This window comes from Panthera leo, chromosome B3 (assembly GCF_018350215.1).
Source record: "Panthera leo isolate Ple1 chromosome B3, P.leo_Ple1_pat1.1, whole genome shotgun sequence".
NCBI classification, from domain to species: domain Eukaryota; kingdom Metazoa; phylum Chordata; class Mammalia; order Carnivora; family Felidae; genus Panthera; species Panthera leo.
The window spans coordinates 25,892,105-25,898,649 of record NC_056684.1 but is presented as its reverse complement, the minus strand read 5'-3'; the positions used below and the strand labels follow the sequence as shown (position 1 = coordinate 25,898,649).

The following is a 6,545-nucleotide window of genomic DNA, read 5'->3' as shown; positions in this document are numbered from 1 at the left end:
GACACTTAACACAGAGATAAGGAATAGTATAGCAGAGATAAAGGGTATAATAAATGAAATGGGAAACATGCATTGATGGAATAAACAGAAAGCTGGAAGAAGCAGAGGAACTAATTAGTTACCTAGAAGACAGAGAAATAGAAAGTATTTGGCTGAGTAAAAAAGAGAAAAAAGAATTATGAAAACAACAATAGACTTAGAGAACATAATGTCTCCATCAAATGTAGTAATATTCATATTATAGGAGTCCCAGAAGAAAAAGAGAGAGAAAGGGGGGCAGAAAACTTATTTGAAGAAATAATAGCTAAATTATTAGGAAAAAGATATCTAGATTCAGGAGGAATAGAGTGTGTCCATCAAAATCAACAAAAACAGACTTGCACCGAGACATATTATAATTAAATTGGCAAGATATAATGACAAAGAAAAAAAATCTTAAACGTGGTAAGACAAAAGAAGAAAATAACTTACAAAGAAAAACAGAAAAGGATTTCTGTTGAGAGATCTGCAGCTAGCCAAAAGAATAAGGCTAGCTGCAGATCTCTCAACAGAAACATCCTAAACCAGAAGGGAGTGGCATGATATATTCAATGTGCTGCATGGAAAAAATCTGCAGCCAAATGTACTCTATCCAGCAAGGTTTTCATTCAGAAAGAGAGAGAAAGAGTTTCCCAGACAAATAGAAACTAAAAGGGTTTATGATCACTGAACCAGCCCTGAAAGAAATATTAAATGGGAATATTCCAGTGGAAAGGAGAAACCAAAAGTAATACTGTAAAGTTTGAAAACATGAAAGCAGTAAAAATGAATATTTCTATTGAAAATTCAGTCAAGGAACTCGAAAAAGGATGTACTCTTTAAATGACCATCAACTTAATATAGACTGCCAAATGCAGAAGTGATATAGAAACCTAATGGTGACCACAAATCACAAATCACTAATAAATATGTAAAGAATAAAGGGAAAGAAATCCAAATAAATCACTAAAGAAAATCAGCAAGGCAAGAAAGAGAAAAAGACAAGAAAGGATCAAAGAAAATCTTCAAAAACAACTATAAAACCAGTAATAAAATGGGACTAAATACATATCTATCAATAATCACTTGGAATTTAAATGGACTCAATGCTCCAATAAAAAGACACTGGGTGACAAGATGGATTTAAAAAAGAAAAAAAAAAAAAGATCCATTTATATGCTGCCTACAAGAAACTTATTTTAGACCTAAAGACACTTGCAGATTGAAAGTGAAGGGATGGAGAAACAACTATCATGCAAATGGATGTCCAAAGAAAGCCACAGTAGCAATACTTATATTGGACAAAATACACATTAAAACAAAGACTGTTTTAACAAACAGTTAAATAACATTCTATAAAAATAAAGGAGACAATCCAACAAAAATATATAACAATTATAAATATTTATATACCCAACATAGAAGAATGAAAATACATAAAACAGTTAATAATAAATGTAAAGGAACTAATTGTTAGTGATAAATAATAGTAGGACCTTTAACATGCTATTTAGATCAATGGATACATCATCCAAATAGAAAATCGACAAAGAAACAATGGCTTTGAATAACACACTGGACAAAATGGATTTAACAGGTATATTCAGAACACCCCATCCTAAATACACATTATTTTATTTATTTTTTATTTTTTTAAATTTTTTTTTCAACGTTTTTTATTTATTTTTGGGACAGAGAGAGACAGAGCATGAACGGGGGAGGGGCAGAGAGAGAGGGAGACACAGAATCGGAAACAGGCTCCAGGCTCCGAGCCATCAGCCCAGAGCCTGACGCGGGGCTCGAACTCAGGGACCGCGAGATCGTGACCTGGCTGAAGTCGGACGCTTAACCGACTGCGCCACCCAGGCGCCCCATGTTTATATATTTTTAAGAGAGAGAGAGAGAGACCGAGCACGAGTCGGGGAAGGGCAGAGAGAGAAGGAGACCCAGAATCTGAAGCAGGCTCCAGGCTCTGACCGGTCAGCATAGAACCTGACACGGGTTGGAACTCATGAACTGTGAGATCATGACCTGAGCTGAAGTCTGACACTTAACCGACTGAGCCACCCAGGCATCCCTAATTTTTAATTTTTTATAAATTTTAATTCCAGTATGGTTGACATACAGTGTTATATCAGTTTTAGGTGTACAATATAGTGATTCAACAATTATATACATTTCTTAGTGCTCATTGTAAGTGTACTCTTAAACCTCTTTACATGTTTCACCCATCTCCCCACCCACTTCCACTCTGGTAACCATCAGTTTGTTCTCCATAGTTGAGAGTCTATCTTTCGGTTTGTCTCTACCTTTCTTTGGTCATTTGTTCTGCTTCTTAAATTACACATATGAGTGAAATCATATGGCATTTGTTCTTCTCTGAGTTATTTCACTTAGCATTATACCCACTAGATCTATCCATGTTTGCAAATGGCAAGATTTAATTTTTTATGACTAATATTCCACTATCTATCATCTATCTACCATCTATAGATCTATCATCTATCTATCTATCTATCATCTATCTATCATCTATCATCTATCATCTATCTCTCTATTGATGGAGATAAGCTGCTTCCATAGTTCAGATATTTGTAAATAATGATGCTATAAACATTGGGGTGCATATATCCCTTTGAATTAGTGTTTTTATATTATTTGGGTAAATCTCCATGGAATTACTGATCTCCAAAATTGGAATTACTGGTGATTCTGTTTTTAACTTTTTGATGAACCTCCACACTCTTTTCCACAGTGGCTGCACCAATTTACATTCCCACCCACAGAGCAAAAGGGTTCTTTTTTTCTCCACATTCTCCCCAACACCTGTTATTTCTTGTGTTGTTGATTTTAGGCATTCTGACAGGTGTGAGGTGATATATCATTGTGGTTTTGATTTGAATTTCCCTGATAATGAATGATGTTAATCATCTTTCAAATGTCTGTTGGACATCCGTATGTCTTTTGTGGGGGAAATGTCTGTTCATGTTTTTGCAATTTTTAATTTGGATTATTTGCTTTTATGGTGTTGAGTTGTATAAGTTGTCTATATGGTTTGGATACACTAACCCTTTATCAAAAATATCATTTCCAAATATCATTTCCTATTTAGTATAGTCACCATCTGTCACTATACAACATTATTATAATATTATTGACTATATTCCTAGTCTATACTTTTCATCTCTGTGACTTACGTATTTTATTATAGTTTTAAATATTTTCTTAGTTTCATTGCTTTAGTGTTCTTATCAGAGAAGTTCCATATCATATATGTTGAGCTGTCCTACATATCTTCTATCTGCCATTTTCTCATGCCATTTTTTATCTTTTATCTATTTGTGTTTGATAATTTTACTCTTTTTGTTGTTGTTGTTTTGTTTTCTATTTCTTACGGTGGTAATCATGGTATTTAACACCCTTAGGGTGTTTTTCATGTTAAATGCTTTGGAAATATTAGGCTAGAGTTTTTGTCTCTAGTTTTGATTTTCCCAGAAGGAAACTATGAGAAGAGGATTGGGTGAAGTAGTTTATTTGGAAGGTGGAGAAAACACAGGGGGGAATGATTGGAAATGAGGCAAGGAAAGAAAGACAGACAAATGAGTGCATTATCAAGAAAGTTCTCTTTCTAGGTAACTAGGTCATAGTCCCCCTGGGGAACTCAAGACACTAAAGCAAAGATTCTGTCCAGAATGATTCCACCTAAAGGATGTTGGAGCATGCCCATGTTGGCAGCACATACCCTGAAAATTGAATCAGTAAAGAGAAGATTAGCATGGTCCTGACACAAGGATGACACAAATTTCATAAAAGAGTGTTTGAATTAGGTCTTTTTAAAATTCCCATTATTGATTGAGGATTGCTCCAGGAGAACTTTTATTCTAAGGCACTTTACCATTTCCGAAAGTAGAGAGGCAGAGCTCTAGCCACTGGAAAATGTCTTTGGCAGTGATAAAGAGATGGTGAAAGTGAGGCAGGCAGATGCCAAACATGGTGGGGGGGGGGCACTCATAGTATGATATTTTTTTTATCACATTTTTGACATTTCACGTTTTGTATTTCCTTTTGTCACTTTTTTCCAGTAGGTTTTATTATTTGTTGGCATATTATTCAGTTAATATAACCATTTCCTAAGTCCTGGCTTTGATTTGAACTCTTTTTGTTCTATTAGAACCTTGTGTGAAAGCAGCAATCGTCAAGGGTAGCTCAACTTCATGGCTCAAGGCACACTCTTAAAAATAAAAGTATCTTAAAAGTATAAAAAATAACTGTGTATCCATTTTCTATGTTCCTCAGGATTAACTATGATTCCAGAAGTCTTCTAATCTTTGTGTCTGCGTGAGTCAGAGTTCTACATCACTGTGTTTTCCTTTTGCAGTAGTCTTTAAGGTCTGCCTATGCCATACCCTTTCTTTCCCACATCTTTCCAATCTCTGAACCATCTTTTTCCTGTGATCCTGATCCATTTATGTTTTGTTACCACAAATTATTCTTTGGGGTAGACTTTTGCCCTTTGGAAAGGAAATGATTAATCTTTCTGGAATCTTAAGTGATTTGGTCTGCTTCAGTACTGTTTCCCATTTAATATTTCCCCATAAATTCCATGCTTATTTGCAATGAAAAGCCTGTGAGAACATTTCTGAATAATACTGGTTTATCTCAGATTTGCTCATCAGGTTATTGCTTAGTTTACAGTTTTCTGATGGTGGGGTGGTGGTAGTTTTTGTGATTTGGGGTTCTCGGGGTCATTCTATACTTTAAATTTCTGTGCCATTGCTGAGCAATGACTGGTCTCAAAAGAGCCTTTGGCTCTTTTCTGTTGGGTCATGTCTTCCTTTATTCTGGGTTTCATAAAGATTCCTTGTCACTTAGTTTGATTGAAAATGTTGCATATGTTTTACACTCCTACCTCTCACCTTTGCTATCCAAACTGCTCTGTTTGGTTTTCATTAATGTAGTTGGGAATATCAAAAGCACAAACAGACAGAAAGCCTATAATGTTACCATACTCTTGTTGCCAGCATTTCTCTATTTCTTCTATGGTCTGTTTTGGTAAGGTTATTATTTTTTCAAGTAAGTGTAAATTAAATAAATAAAATTATATCTCAATTTTCACAGAATTAAAAAAAATATAATATCCTTTTATTATTTTTTTAATTTCTGCAGTACTTGTAGTAATGCCTCATGTTTTATTTCTAAATATTATGTGTAGTGTCTTTTTATTCCTATTGAAATCTCACCAGAGATGTCATTATTTTTTGTTTTTCTTTTTTTAAATTATTTAATGTTTATTCTTATTTTTGAGAAAGAGAGAGAGAGAGAGGCAGAGCATAAGGAGGACAGGAGCAGAGACAGAGAGGGAGACACAGAATCAGAAGCAGGCTCGAGGCTCTAAGCTGTCAGCACAGAGCCCACTGGGGTGCTCAAACTCATGAACCATGAGATCATGACCTGGGCTGAAGTCTGACACTTAACCAACTGTTCCACCCAGGTGCCCCTATTTGTGTTTTCAAATAATCGACTTTGGCCTTGCTAGTAATTATATTTTGTTTGTTTGTTTGTTTGTTTTGCTTTTTCATTTATTTTTTAAATTTTTTACTGAGGTCTTAGTTTAATCCAATATTTGCTACTTAAGAGAAAGAGAACATGTTTTCAGTAATACATCAGTGACTTGTATATTTACTAAATTTTCTAGAATATTAAAATCAGGGTTTATTTTATGTATTTTTTTTTATTTAAACTCGAGATAATTAACATACAATGTAGTCTTGGCTTCAGGAGTAAAACCCAGTGCTTCATCTCTTACGTATGACACCCAGTGCTCATCCCAGAAAGTCCCCTCTCTAATACCCATCACCCATTGCTTGTATATAGTAACTAATAATTGCCTTTATTATATGTTTGTTTTCTACTTCTTTGATCTCTTCTATAATAATTCATTATTCTTGCCTTCTACTTTTTTTTAATTTGATTTTCTTTCTCCACCATCATGTAATGTACATTTAGCTAGTAAATTTTTAGTCTTTTTTCTTTTAAAATGTAAGTATTTATGGCTATAAATTTTATCCTACTAATTTTTAGCTGTATCTCACAAGTTTGATATTTGGATTTTTTTTATTTCACTTCAAATTTTTAAAATCGTATTATTTCTTCTGTGACTTATGAGCTAATTTCCAAGAAAATAGTAATTTTGTATTTATCTTTTGTCACTGATTTCTAAATTAATTGCATTTTATTTAAGAAACATGTTTTGTATTTCAGTCTTTTGAAATTTATTGAGATAGGCTTTAAGATAATAATACGTTTGTAAATATTTTACATGGTCATGCAAAGAACATGTACTCTGCATTTATTGGGTGAAATATCCAATTAATGTCCATAGGATCAATTTTGTTAATAGTACTGCTCAAATTTTCTACAACCTCATTGGTATTTTGTCTATTTGCTTGTTTGTTTGTTTTTACAAATAAGCATTTCCAAGAGTCTTTTTTAATGATTGGACAATTTTTCATTCTCTAGTATCCATT

The 6,545-nt window shown here is 33.7% G+C and overlaps 1 non-coding gene across 1 annotated transcript; it reads left to right on the top strand.

Moving 5' to 3' along the window:
* Nucleotides 1–3,743: 3,743 nt before the first annotated feature.
* On the top strand, nt 3,744–3,845 carry LOC122223326. Its single transcript, XR_006204206.1, has one exon. It is a non-coding gene; the product is annotated as a U6 spliceosomal RNA (small nuclear RNA).
* Nucleotides 3,846–6,545: the final 2,700 nt, after the last annotated feature.